Source organism: Schistocerca gregaria, chromosome 3 (assembly GCF_023897955.1).
Source record: "Schistocerca gregaria isolate iqSchGreg1 chromosome 3, iqSchGreg1.2, whole genome shotgun sequence".
NCBI lineage: Eukaryota > Metazoa > Arthropoda > Insecta > Orthoptera > Acrididae > Schistocerca > Schistocerca gregaria.
In genome coordinates, this window is record NC_064922.1 from 906,477,668 (window position 1) to 906,490,714 (window position 13,047).

At 37.9% G+C, this 13,047-nt stretch overlaps 1 non-coding gene across 1 annotated transcript; it reads right to left on the reverse strand.

Annotated features, from left to right (window-relative positions):
• Positions 1 to 7,265: 7,265 nt before the first annotated feature.
• Trnae-uuc (transfer RNA glutamic acid (anticodon UUC)) lies at positions 7,266 to 7,337 on the reverse strand. Its single transcript has one exon. It is a non-coding gene; the product is annotated as a tRNA-Glu (tRNA).
• Between the last annotated feature and the right edge of the window lie 5,710 nt (positions 7,338 to 13,047).

A 13,047-nucleotide genomic window follows, 5' to 3' on the forward strand; every position in this document is an offset into this window, starting at 1 on the left:
ATACCAGTACCAACAATCTGCCTACGTTAGAAATCACTTAGCTCCAACAGAATGCACTCACAACTACATAGAATGCTGTTGTACACACGACTGACACTTGCAACGATTCAGGAAGTTACAAAGGCTCTGTTCATGGGGAAATACAGCAATGTAACTTGCAGGCCTGGCTAGTATCTGCATTTTGGTCAAGCAAGCATTTCTTGTGGTGTTACATTATTTTTGTCCCACTCCTGTGGCTATATTCCGTAAGTTTGACATAGGCTTTGCATTCTCTGTCGCCAGTGCTTATAATCCTTAGCATAAGCCGATAATGACAGATTTGGGGACAGACTGCCACTGTTAAATGACATGATTAACGTGGCTCCAAGTACTCTAGCGCATGTAATATATTCACTGCACAGTTGAAAGTTTAGTATAAAGGTCCTGAGCTCTCATTCTCCAAAAACATTCACACTGTTGCCCTCAAGTCCTTGCCCTTACCATCATCCACACCACCATTATTGCAAAGTAGCAGATACTCAAGTCTATTTTAGAAAAAAGGTCAAGTAAAGTCTTTAATGGCTAAATCAGTTTCGATTGAAAATCATTATCAACACATAATAAATACGTCTATGTGATTGACTGAAGCAGAACATTTAGGAGTCAGTATTTCCTGAGGGTCCATTAGTAGGAAAGAAAATGGTGATAAGTCACACTCGACTTGGCCATTAAAAAATTTGTGAGAGGACGAGAGGGTAATCAATTTTGTTGCCTAAATTGATTTGCATACTAATGGACTCTGTCAGTAACGTGGCATATATGAAGAAAGTGTCATGTTCTAAAGAAAACAGATTGACAGTTCTTGTTCTGAGCAAATTACTTCATTGTCTTCTGATTGCATACCGATAACACTTTTCCTCTGTATAAGTAATCTACAAAATATACTACATTGTTTACTGAGTACTGATTAGTAAAAGACACGATTTTTCATAATATTGTGTCCGTTGTTTCCACTTTTTACGAACAAATTTGTGCAATCAAACAATTAATACAGCAGTTTCTTTTCCTGGTGTCTATAATTACATCCTTTAACTGATGTCACTGGATCCTCACTTCACACAGGGAACAGTTGTAAATGTCTAGCTGTAAATTAAGAAATTAAAATAATTTCCCATACAAGAAATCAAACCTAGTCCTGTTGGATGAAAGACAGCTATGTTAGTCATTTAATTATGATAATAATATTATTTTTTATTCTTATTGTTTTTATTATTATTATTATTATTATTGCAGAACATATGTACTCCTATTACACAAATAAGAAAGTATCTGAATGTGTGAAAAGTGTAAATAAGGAAAAAATATTAGAATGTAACAACCGACTTTTTTTCCAGTCTGTTACTCCACAGTTCTGTATTATTTAAGAAAATTAATACTAAACAAACACCTCATAATAACATCACAGTAACAGAAAAACAAAATCAGTTTATGAATTGTTGCACACACTGCAATACATTCACATCTCAGTCTCTAGTAGGGAAAGATGCAGGAAATTTAACAACCTGCTTAAAAATGCACTTAAGAACTTAAATGTTTTGCTTGCATACAGGGAAAAGAAATGTTGAACTGTTATGAATCCAAGAGCTTTTAAATTAAGAGAACAACCAAAAACATGAAAAGGTAATGTCCCTACAAGGCCAATTGTAAACTAAATGGGAATCCCTGCTCAACCACTGAGCCATAAATTAAATACTTACCATAAATAGCACTTTCATGAGTAATAATACACATTTTTGTAAAAATATAACTGACTTGATTACCCAGATTAATGATTTAAACATGCCACCAAACAGTATTTTGTTTTCACTAGGTGTGGTGAACTTATTTTTATGAATTTGCCTCTGGTTAAACAATTCATATTTTGAAGAACAATTTCCTGAAATAAGGGAAATGTGGGGGGCAGAAATCGTTGAACTTACTTAATTTGCACAACTTATCTTATCCTACAACTACTTCATGTTTAATGGTAACACTTACAAACAATATAAAGGTTTGGCCATGAGCCAAACATTGATCATACAAAAAATAAGCTTTTCAGAGAACAACCAATGTTAGATGAAAAGATAATGTATCGTAGGCATCATGCAGATGAAACAGTTGTTTTGCTTAGTGTAGTAAAAGAAGAGGTATCGACTCATCATCAGAAATTCAATGAATTTCACAAAAACATCCAATCCCAATCGAATATGGAAAGGAGAAGCAAATGGACCATTCAGATGTTACTATCCACAATGATCACGGAACTCATATGTTTAATGCTTTCTGAAAACAAGCCACATCTGATACGATAATCCACAGTACCTCATGATAAACTAAGACAGATAAGAAAGCTATTTTTCATGCCATGTTAGACAGAAAATTCCCTTGCAACTAACTGATAAGAACACTGAAATAGAGTTAGAATCATAGAGAGATGCAACGATATAAAATAGATAAATCCTGAATTAGTTAATAAAATCTGTGAAGAGAAGACAAATGAAGATATTATATGGGAGAGAAATAACCTTAATAAATGGAGAAAAGAAACAGAAACTAGAAGTACATTCTTACCATATATTGTACAAATGACTATCAAAAGTAACTATATATTTCATGAAACAGGAATGTAAATTGGTGTTCAGACTGGTAATACCATGCAATCCAATATAGAATATAAATCTGACCTGACACCCTACTACCACCAACCAGACATGTATAAAATATAGTGCAACAGTTGCAATAAATTTTACATTGGATAAACCAGTAAAAAAATATGTAAATGACAAAAGCAACCCATCGACATTTGCTACACCTTTGATGGATGAAAGCATACAGCAAACAATTGAAAACATTATCACTATTCTACCCAAAACAGAGAAAGGTAGATATATGAATCTCATGCAACACAGAGAAACAGTTTTGCATTATGTGAAAGAACCGAATTTTATGTTCAGTGAAGAACTTAAACTGAAAATAAAATATATTTATGGAAAATTTTCGTGATATTTTACTACAGAGAACGTCATTCTTACCTTTTGTTTTACAAATGTTTTGGGATACTGTGTAATTGTCACTTCATGTATCTGCATTTGCTTAGTAACAAATATTATTTATGAATATTATATTTTGATATATATCTGCTGGGATATAAAAATAATACCTGTTACTGATATGAATTTGTTAATATTGCTACCATTTTACTACAATTTTCAAATATCCTTTTTACATCAAAATTGTTCTGTATTTCGAACATTCTACAATAGGTACTCGGAAATGGTCTCTGACCAAAAGCAGTTTTACAATTAAAATTAAATTACACACAGCTTGACACGTTACAATATGTCATTTTTAAGACTTCCTACTTGTTTTCCATTGGTTTTTGTACCAGTAAGACATCAACTTTGAATGTATATCCACTGGCAATAAATTGTTCAAATATAAAATGAAATCAAATAATTGTCCTTTGCTTTCATGGATATATGTTGGAATCTTTTCTATTAACTTGTATTCAGTTGTTCATTCTTCTAGTCACTTTCAGTTAGCTACCTTGTAAATATTAATATTAGAATGTAAGCTATTATGCTGTGTGCTTGTATACAGCCAAAAATCATCTTTGCTTTTATTTTTTGTCAATGTTTAGTGTATTGTTTGTTCTTTAATTCATTGCACACCATGGAACTTTTTTGATTGGGTATAGAACGTCATTTGGGTTCAGAAAATCTGTTGATGTTACAATTTTGGGAATCATTCTTGTTATTCTCGCTACCTTTGGCCACACAATTTGCCAAACCTGTATTCTTGACTGTTAATAAAATCGCAAGATGGGCAGGTGGATGTGTCTGTCAATGTCTTGTGTTAGGCGGAAAGTTTCTGTTAATTGCTTTCAACTGATATTTTTCCAGGATGGTTCCCAATCGCCTTATTTTCGCTGGAATGTTTGTCTATATATAACTGAATTCGATTCAAAATGCGTAAGATGGTGAAATACGGTTGGGGCATTTTGCACATTTTTAGGCAGGTTCACACTAACAAAAGTAATTATATTGAGCAAGTGAGATGTTAAAGTGTTGGATGATATCTCCCACAGCTTATACATTGTACATGCATACAAAACTATGGACTTGACGCTAACATCCAGGTTTATTCCACTGTCGTCTGCAGGTAGAGCTAGTGTCAAATCTAACTCTGAAAATGTTTCCACAGATTACGAAGTGACCTAAGATAGACGTCGTCCTGGTATCCAGGTCTCGAGGAGTAGCTATCACTTGCTCCACATAGACGATTCTTAAAATGATATACATATTTGCGAGTGATGCCCTCTGAAGTTGTCGAGTTTCCTCAAGCTGTGCTACATTTGCTTTTATGCTTACCAGTTTTTTTTCTTTTCTTTTGCAATTAGCAATGATTTTGTCCTTTATGTTCCATCTGTAGTCGATAAGTAATATATTTAGATGGGAGACCATCTTTTTAGTTGTCCTGTGTCTTGTATAGGTATTCTCTGCCCGATATTCATCATATTTGATTTTGATTTATTTAATTTTGATCCTGGTGTCAGTTCGTTTGGGCCAATGATTTGAAGAGCTTTTCTATATCACTGACAATGATTTACTATCAGTCTTAACCACGAGACTCTTGTCAGCAGCATAAGGCCTACATACAATATTTTTGGCATTCGTGTTTAACACTCTTAGCTGTTGTTCCAGAGTGGCTAGCAGAGGTTCTAATGCGATGGCCAACAGGGCCATCAACAATGGGCAATCTTGTCTTACCGAACTATTGCAATTACATGTTCGCGCTAACTGACTGTTTGTCAGGGTTCTCGATGGACTTTGGATTAATAACCGGAATGTTGTATTGACAGAACAATGTGAAAAACCCATTTCTTTCATGTTTTCATATAAATAGTGACGGTTCACTGTGTCAAAGGCCTTATGAAAGTCGAGAGACACTATATTGCATTTTAATTTGAGAACATCTGCTGTGGGTGTTATATCTCTATAGTAGCAGGCGACCCGTGTAATCGATTTAGCCTGGCCGACATTTCTTTCCTTAGGATCAGTTACTATATGCATTACAGTCTTGAGCCTTTGTTTTAGTACACGGGTCATTCTCTTATAGTGATTATTAAGCAGAGTTATTAGTCTGAGGTTCCTGATGAATCTTGCTGTTCGGTTTTTTGGATACTCACTGTAGGGTTTGAAGTTCAGTGTAAAGGTTTTAAGCCCTCACGATCCAAAATTATTCATGCCCTCTTACACAGTTGCCAGAATATCAAACAATAAAATCTATTTTAGCAAATTCTGAAATGAAAGTTTTTATGGCTAAATCAACTTCGTGTGAGTAGTCACTATCACCAGCTCCTAAGTATGCCTAGGGCAATGGCTGTCTCAGAACATGTAAGGAGTAAATATTTTCTGAAGCTCGACTAATTGGAATGATAATGATGGTCAATCAAACTCGCATAGGCCACTAAATAACTCAGTTAATGTGAGAGCTTAGGATGAAATGAACTTCTTTGTTTAAAGCAATTAGCTTACTGATGGCATATTTCAGTGAAACGGCAGCTGTGAACAAAGTATCATGTGCTAAACAATGCACGCCGACATCCGACATTTTTCGGTCGGCGGAAATTATGTCGTTATCTTCTGACTGTGTAATTAAAGTACTTTTCGTTTGTATAACTGCTCTTCAAACTATACTGTATATTTTTTTCTTAATGTCTATAATGACTTCCTTCAACAGATAATGTCGCTAGATCCCTGCCTATATTACTAAGCGGCCATTCCGGCGACTGGCACGCAACGCCAGCTGCAGGTTGTCTAGCTAATGCTTTCAGGGGCAACAAAAATTTGATTTTCAATATTTCGCATAACTACCGACCACATTCAAAAATTTAAAATCCTGCCATCATGTACTTGTGCTGAAAGTTTAACACACTAAGTCAAGTTTTACAGAAACTGTGTTTGTTTTGAGGCAGTGTAATTGACGGTGTGCGAATATCCAGACATTATTCATCCAGTATTCGAGAATACTGAATTGAATACTGGACTGAAGAGTTTTTAGCAAACAGAACACAGCATGTTGTTATCAATGGAGAGATGTCTACAGACGTTAAAGTAACCTCTGGCGTGCCACAGGGGAGTGTTATGGGACAATTGCTTTTCACAATATATATAAATGACCTAGTAGATAGTGTCGGAAGTTCCATGCGGCTTTTTGCGGATGATGCTGTAGTATATAGAGAAGTTGCAGCATTAGAAAATTGTAGCGAAATGCAGGAAGATCTGCAGCGGATAGGCACTTTGTGTAGGGAGTGGCAACTGACCCTTAACATAGACAAATGTAATGTATTGCGAATACATGCAAAGAAGGATCCTTTATTGTATGATTATACGATAGCGGAACAAACACTGGTAGCAGTTCCTTCTGTTAAATATCTGGGAGTATGCGTGCGGAACGATTTGAAATGGAATGATCATATAAAATTAATTGTTGGTAAGGCGGGTACCAGGTTGAGATTCGTTGGGAGAGTCCTTAGAAAATGTAGTTCATCAACAAAGGAGGTGGCTTACAAAACACTCGTTCGACCTATACTTGCGTATTGCTCACCAGTGTGGGATCCGTACCAGATCGGGCTGACGGAGGAAATAGAGAAGATCCAAAGAAGAGCTGCGCGTTTCGTCACAGGGTTATTTGGTAACCGAGATAGCGTTACGGAGATGTTTAGCAAACTCAAGTGGCAGACTCTGCAACAGAGGCGCTCTGCATCGCGGTGTAGCTAGCTGTCCAGGTTTCGATAGGGTGCGTTTCTGGATGAGGTATCGAATATACTGCTTCCCCCTACTTATACCTCCCGTGGAGATCACGAATGTAAAATTAGAGAGATTCTAGCGCGCACGGAGGCTTTCAGACAGTCGTTCTTCCCGCGAACCATGCGCGACTGGAACAGAATAGGGAGGTAATGACAGTGGCACGTAAAGTGCTCTCCGCCACACACCGTTGGGTGGCTTGCGGAGTATGAATGTAGATGTAGAATTAGAGCACTTAGCGAGTTCCAACAAACTTTAAGCATAATTTAAAACCTTTTCTACTCGCTTACACGCTTAACGTCAAATATTTAATACACGAAGTGATTTGTAAACAGGCGTTTCAAGTTGTTTTACGGTAGTGGTTCGATTCTTTGAAGAATCCGGGATTGACAGGTAAATTTATACATGACTAGCCATAAACAAAGGTATTAAAATATTTTCCCATGCCGGGAATCGAACCCGGGCCTGCTGGGTGAAAGCCAGCTATCCTAGCCACTAGACCACATGGGAAGACGAGAGAAAATGGTTCCACAAATGAAACAACTAGTTCATTTGTTGCAGTGCACCTTTTTTTATGCTACTCGTATGTCGTCTTAAATGCGTACTATGAAGTTAATGCATAGTACTGAATGTTGATATAACTGTCTGAATTTCTCGATCTTTGATTCAAACGCTTGTCCAATGACTTTCTCTACTCACATACTGCATTCTTTGCATGAATAATTAATTACACAAATACATATTTTCATGTTTTTACACACTGCCAACAACAGAATGAGAAACAGATTCTTAATTTAGTACAGATGCAAGAAATGAACTTTGGTTTATGAGGTTATTCCGCAGAATGTTGCAGTAGATGCCGGTGAGAGGAACTGCCATGAAAATATCGAACAGAGAGCTACGACAAGAATAGATCAAATCGCATACTTGAATTACATAACGAGAATAGAATGAGAGAATCTGTAAAGATCTCGCCAAAAGTATTCATAAGGACCTTAACTCTTCTCTTACCGGACGACCATAATCCATCGAACGGCATACACCATGGTCACAAGCTGTTTACTTTCAGTATATCTTATGACACAACACGTTGCGACTGAAGTTTTACTATGCCTTAAATGATCTTGTTGCGTTTAAGGACGAATCGTGAGGCGACTATTTAGGTCTGTGCGTGTGTGAATACTGTAATCATCTTTCTAATCCGATACATGTCCTCCTTCATCAGACTGGCATTCGCTTCAGTTCCAAGGACAACATTTAAAAAAAAAAAGTCAAGGACAGAAAGTAATCATTGGCGATACAGGTGTATTAAGCGCGACCTGAAACAGTACATTGTATCAATCCTGTTAATTCTCTCTGCTAAGGCATTAGCACATGGCACTGACGAAATTGTTTCCTTGAGATAGTTCCAACATCACTATTCGGAGATGAGGCAGCTGTCATGTCTAGGGTTGCCAAGACTCCGGCTTCTGCCGAATACGTCTGGCTTTTTACGGTCGTATGTGGCCAAATATACATGGTGAATCGCCAAAAATTTGCACCGAGGATATTGCGGAAGTGTAAAGTACTACTGATGTGCGATTTTCACGGAATGGATTGGTAGTCACAGGCTCGTATTGTTATGCAATAAACAGATTGTAATAATACTTGTGACATGTATTTTTTTGTACAAAGATACACGTTAACAAACTAAAAGTAGGGAAGAATGCAAGCATTACTAGTTGCAGGACTGTACAACGAGTAGTTTACGAGATATCGTATTCTGAAAAGTTTCCACAACTACGCTTGTTCTGCGCCGTTCAACCTATGTAGCTGCTAGGCACTGTGTCGTTATGTTTGCGTACAGTGTGTTTGTGTGTTCCTTGAGTGCGTTACGACTTGGTAGTCAGTCAGTGTGTGACAGTCCAAGGAGTGGGTTGTGAGCGGACGATGAGATTTACCGGTGCAGAAAAAGCCGACATGCTCACAGTGTATGGAGAGTATAGGAAGAATGCAGTTCTTGTGCGTTGCATCCGGCAACATACCCTAATAGACGCCAACCATCCCAGCAATTATCAGACTCTTCAGCCAGTTACGTGAAAAAGGTGGTGTAAGACCTAGGCAATGTAACGGAAGGAAACAAATGACAACAGAGAAGGGGGAAATTAATGTTGCTGCTGCTGCTGCAGTTGGGCCGCGCGAGGAAGTGGACTTAGGCAAGTTTCCTACGTATTCATCATTGGCATAGGTTCCACCCTTATCACATCTCTCTCCATCAAGCGCTGCAAGGAAACGATTATGAATATGGTGTTAACTTCTGTTGTGGGCATTAAGATAGGATACTCCAGACATATCATGTACCCAGTGGCGGATTTAAAAATTTTGTGCCCCTAGGCACACCATATTATATACGCCCCACCCAAAAAAAAAACGTTTTAAATAATAACTGATGGCTCTCGATCTTCCACCATAATCGAGTCTATCAACATGAGGTGGCAAATATGAGGTAGCCAAGGAGGTGGAAACGTGGGTTCCACTATGCCAAGACTACTTGGTAGCTACAACAGGAAAACACAACTAAGTAGCAGGAGTACAAAATAAGAAAGTATTTATTACTTAACTTTGCTGTAGTCCATGATCAGTTGGTTGCCAATTACAGAAGACGCGACTAGATTAAGCGTCTGCAGAATTACATAATTTACAAGTCACAAATCTTGCAGTGACGAATTTATCTCTCTTATCTTGAATGGCGAATCCGGTGAATTTAACTTGGAACGCAGCTACAAAGACTTGATGGCAGCAATGACTGAGCTGCAGGCGATGACTAACATCGGCGCTTGCTGACCCGAAGACCTGCTGACCACTTAGCGCGGCTACCATCTGTAGACTGGCACAAGTGCACTACTCCACTGCAGCACATGAAGTTGTCTAACGGCGCCTCGCGGCGAGCGTAAGTACTGAGACTGCTGAGACTGGCTGTGTACTCCTTGGCTAACACACCCGTTCTTCTGTTCCGTTTATCGAGAGAAGCGCACCCGACGGATCGATCTCTCAGGCGGCGGTGTGGTCGTATGACTGACGACATCACAATAACTATTACCCGCTCTCTTCGCAACTGGTGTTTTGGGTGGGAACGCTGTGAGCTGTTTCCGCACTCTGCTATTCGTTGTTCTGAAGGACACGTCAGCGGTCTAGCCGCGCTCAATCAAACTGTAAAATGGTTCCTGAACTGCATTTGGTGTACGGCAGCGGGTAAAACAAACTTAAAAGTGCATTGTGTTAACACCCCCTTCTGTCGAAGGACAACAGAAACGAACACAAGGAAAATGACTTTTCTTTTATGGCCTAAAAATTCAGCAGGGCGTGTAGGAGACAATGGATTTTTGTTATACATTCACTTTTAATGCGGCATTTCACACGAAACCGTTGAAAATGAAAATAAAAGTTATTGATCTAAAAATTGAAGCGAACGTGTCGTACAGCAGAAATTAATAGTGCGTTCAAAATTAGAGTTAAGCTGTTGTTTTACGATCTAATAACTTGAATGTGTAGCACATAAAAAAGCACGTTCGGTATTTGTAAGTGAATCTATGGGAAAGCGTAAGAAATGAAATGAAATATAGATTTCGGAGCATGAACTAATAACTAAATACAGACGAACAAACACAGAAGTGGATTTTCTATTACATAATTTTGCTGACCAGTGAGGAAAAATCAAATTTATTTTATGATCTAATAGTTAACGTGTACAGCATTATGGTCTGTGTAGCTAGATGCTGCATGATAAGTGTAAACAATCCATGTAAGAGCTGAACAGTTGTGTACTGCAGCTACTGCTCTCACCACAGCTCTTTCTAGCGGTATTAGCAAAGCTTTTACGTATTTATCGACAGAACTGAACTATCTTATTTATTGACACTTTATCATCTGAGCGTACTCTACGACACGGACTGCGCGTCTGGTCCCGGCGGAGGATTGAGTCCTCCGTCTGGCATGGGTGTGTGTGTTTGTCCTTAGCGTAATTTAGGTTAAGTAGTGTGTAAGCTTAGGGACTGATAACCTTAGCAGTTAAGTCCCATAAGATTGCACACACATTTGAACATTTTTTGTCTTCTCTGCTCACAGAAACCGCTAAAATGTTGTAAGAATAAGTAGGATAAGAATCGATCCAGCACACCTCACTGCATGAAACCAGAAAAATTATTTGCTTTTTAAATTAGAAAGGCAGTGTCAAGAATATTCAGAACAGATTTGCGTCCAAGCTAAAATTCCGGCGACGCGAGAAGCAGAAGCCAAAAAAGGGACTGTCCCGTTTTCTTTAGGAGACGAATTGCAGCCGGCAGGTGTGCTTTTACTGTTCAGTGACAACAGAGAAACAGGCGACAATGAAATTAAATTATTCTGCATTGTCGTTCTTTCATAGCACACTTAGTCGAGTAATCTGAGTTGGTCAGTTCATAGCTCCAAGTTGAATGGAAAAATCTTTGTGCTCGTGTGCCGTGTTTAAAGTAAAAAGCTTTGTGCTCGTGTGTGGTGTAGTACACTCGAACTGGGTACAGTCTTTCTTTCTTTCCTTTTAAACTTTTTTTTTGACTGTTGGTTGACAATTTTGTAAGTGCCTTAACATGAATAACACTGATAAAAGCAAATGTGCGAAATTAAATAGGGCACCATTTCCGAAATTATCGAAGGAAAGGCGAGAACGAGAAGCCAATGTTCTAAAACCGCTTGGAAGAGTAGATATTTTTTCGCAAAAAATGTTGCAGGTTCGACTTTGAGTTCAAGTAGTATGGATGATATTTCTGGCACTGCACCTGTTGTAAAAGAAGTAAATATAGACGAAATAAAAGTTAAAAATGTAGAAAAGCAAATTGTTCCTGATTTCGAGCTTCACAAGAAAGTAAGTGTCGAATCAGATATTACTAAAAGAAATAACGTCATTATCGATGATCCTGTAGATTGACGTGTCAATGAATCAACAATCAACATTCTCTTACAATGTGGCATTAACCAAACTTTTAATGGTGATTTTTCTAATTCAAGAAGTTCAATAGGCGACGAAACCAGGTATTTGAACAAAAATGTATTTTGCTGTAAACTTTTAAATGGTGAATCAACTTTGCACGATTTTCTAGTATACCCCTGTACTACTGGTGCTGTTTTTCGTGCACCATGTAAATTGTTCGGAGGTAAGGCCATGATTGCTGCTAGTGGTATTGCAGATTGGGAAAATATTTCTAATATTTCATCTCATTATGTGAATTCACTTGAACACAAAAATTCTGAGTTACCACTCTTAACAAAAAAAAAAAAAGTCCCTTGGAACAGTAGGTAACCATTTCGAGTCATATGTTGAGACAGAAAAAATGTACTGGCGCAGTGTGTTGCAAAATGTGTTTGCAGTAGTGAAGAAGCTAGTAAGTCCTGGACTTCCCCTACGTGGACACGTTGAAAGATTCCATTCATTACATAATGATCAATTTATGATGTCTGTTTAACTACTTATGATGTCTCTTTCTCACAGAGCACGTTTAACGATATGGACATCCAGGGCAGTGACATACAGGTTATCTTTCTTCAACAACCTGTGATGAAATAATAGAGCTTCTTTCTGAACGAATAAAACAGGCTGAATATTTCTCTAAAATAGAAAATTCTACTGTGAAAATTTCACACATTGATCAAATACGTTTCATATTAAGATATGTGAACGAGAATGTGAACCTGTCGAACGTTTCCTTCTGTTTTTACCAAACCCAAGACACAAGTCTGAAAACTTAGCTGAGGCCATACTAAAAGTTCTGTCTACAAATTCCATTGATATTACTAATTGTAGAGACCAGACATATGACAATGCAAGCAGTTGGTCAGGAACTGGTTTGCAGGCACACATTAAAGAACAAAATCCGAAAGCCCATTATGTGCCTTGTGCAGCACATTCCTTCGAAATTAGTCAGCACAGATACTGCAAGCTGTTGTCAGGAAGCATATTCCTTTTTCAACGTAGTGCAAAACCTTGAGAGAAGATAAGTTACTCTCTCTCACCTATTTATGTGTACGGAAATTTATTAAAGATTTTGTTACAACCTGGCTCACCTTGACCAAGAGTCTAGAAAGTTAACAGCCTGAGAAGATTTTGTTGATGGAGTCTGGTAGGGCGCTAAAAGCACAAGTTATTTTTATGGTTCTTAGCTCGTAGAAACGGCATGTTGGGAGTTTGAAGCAATTAGCGGAGAGGCTC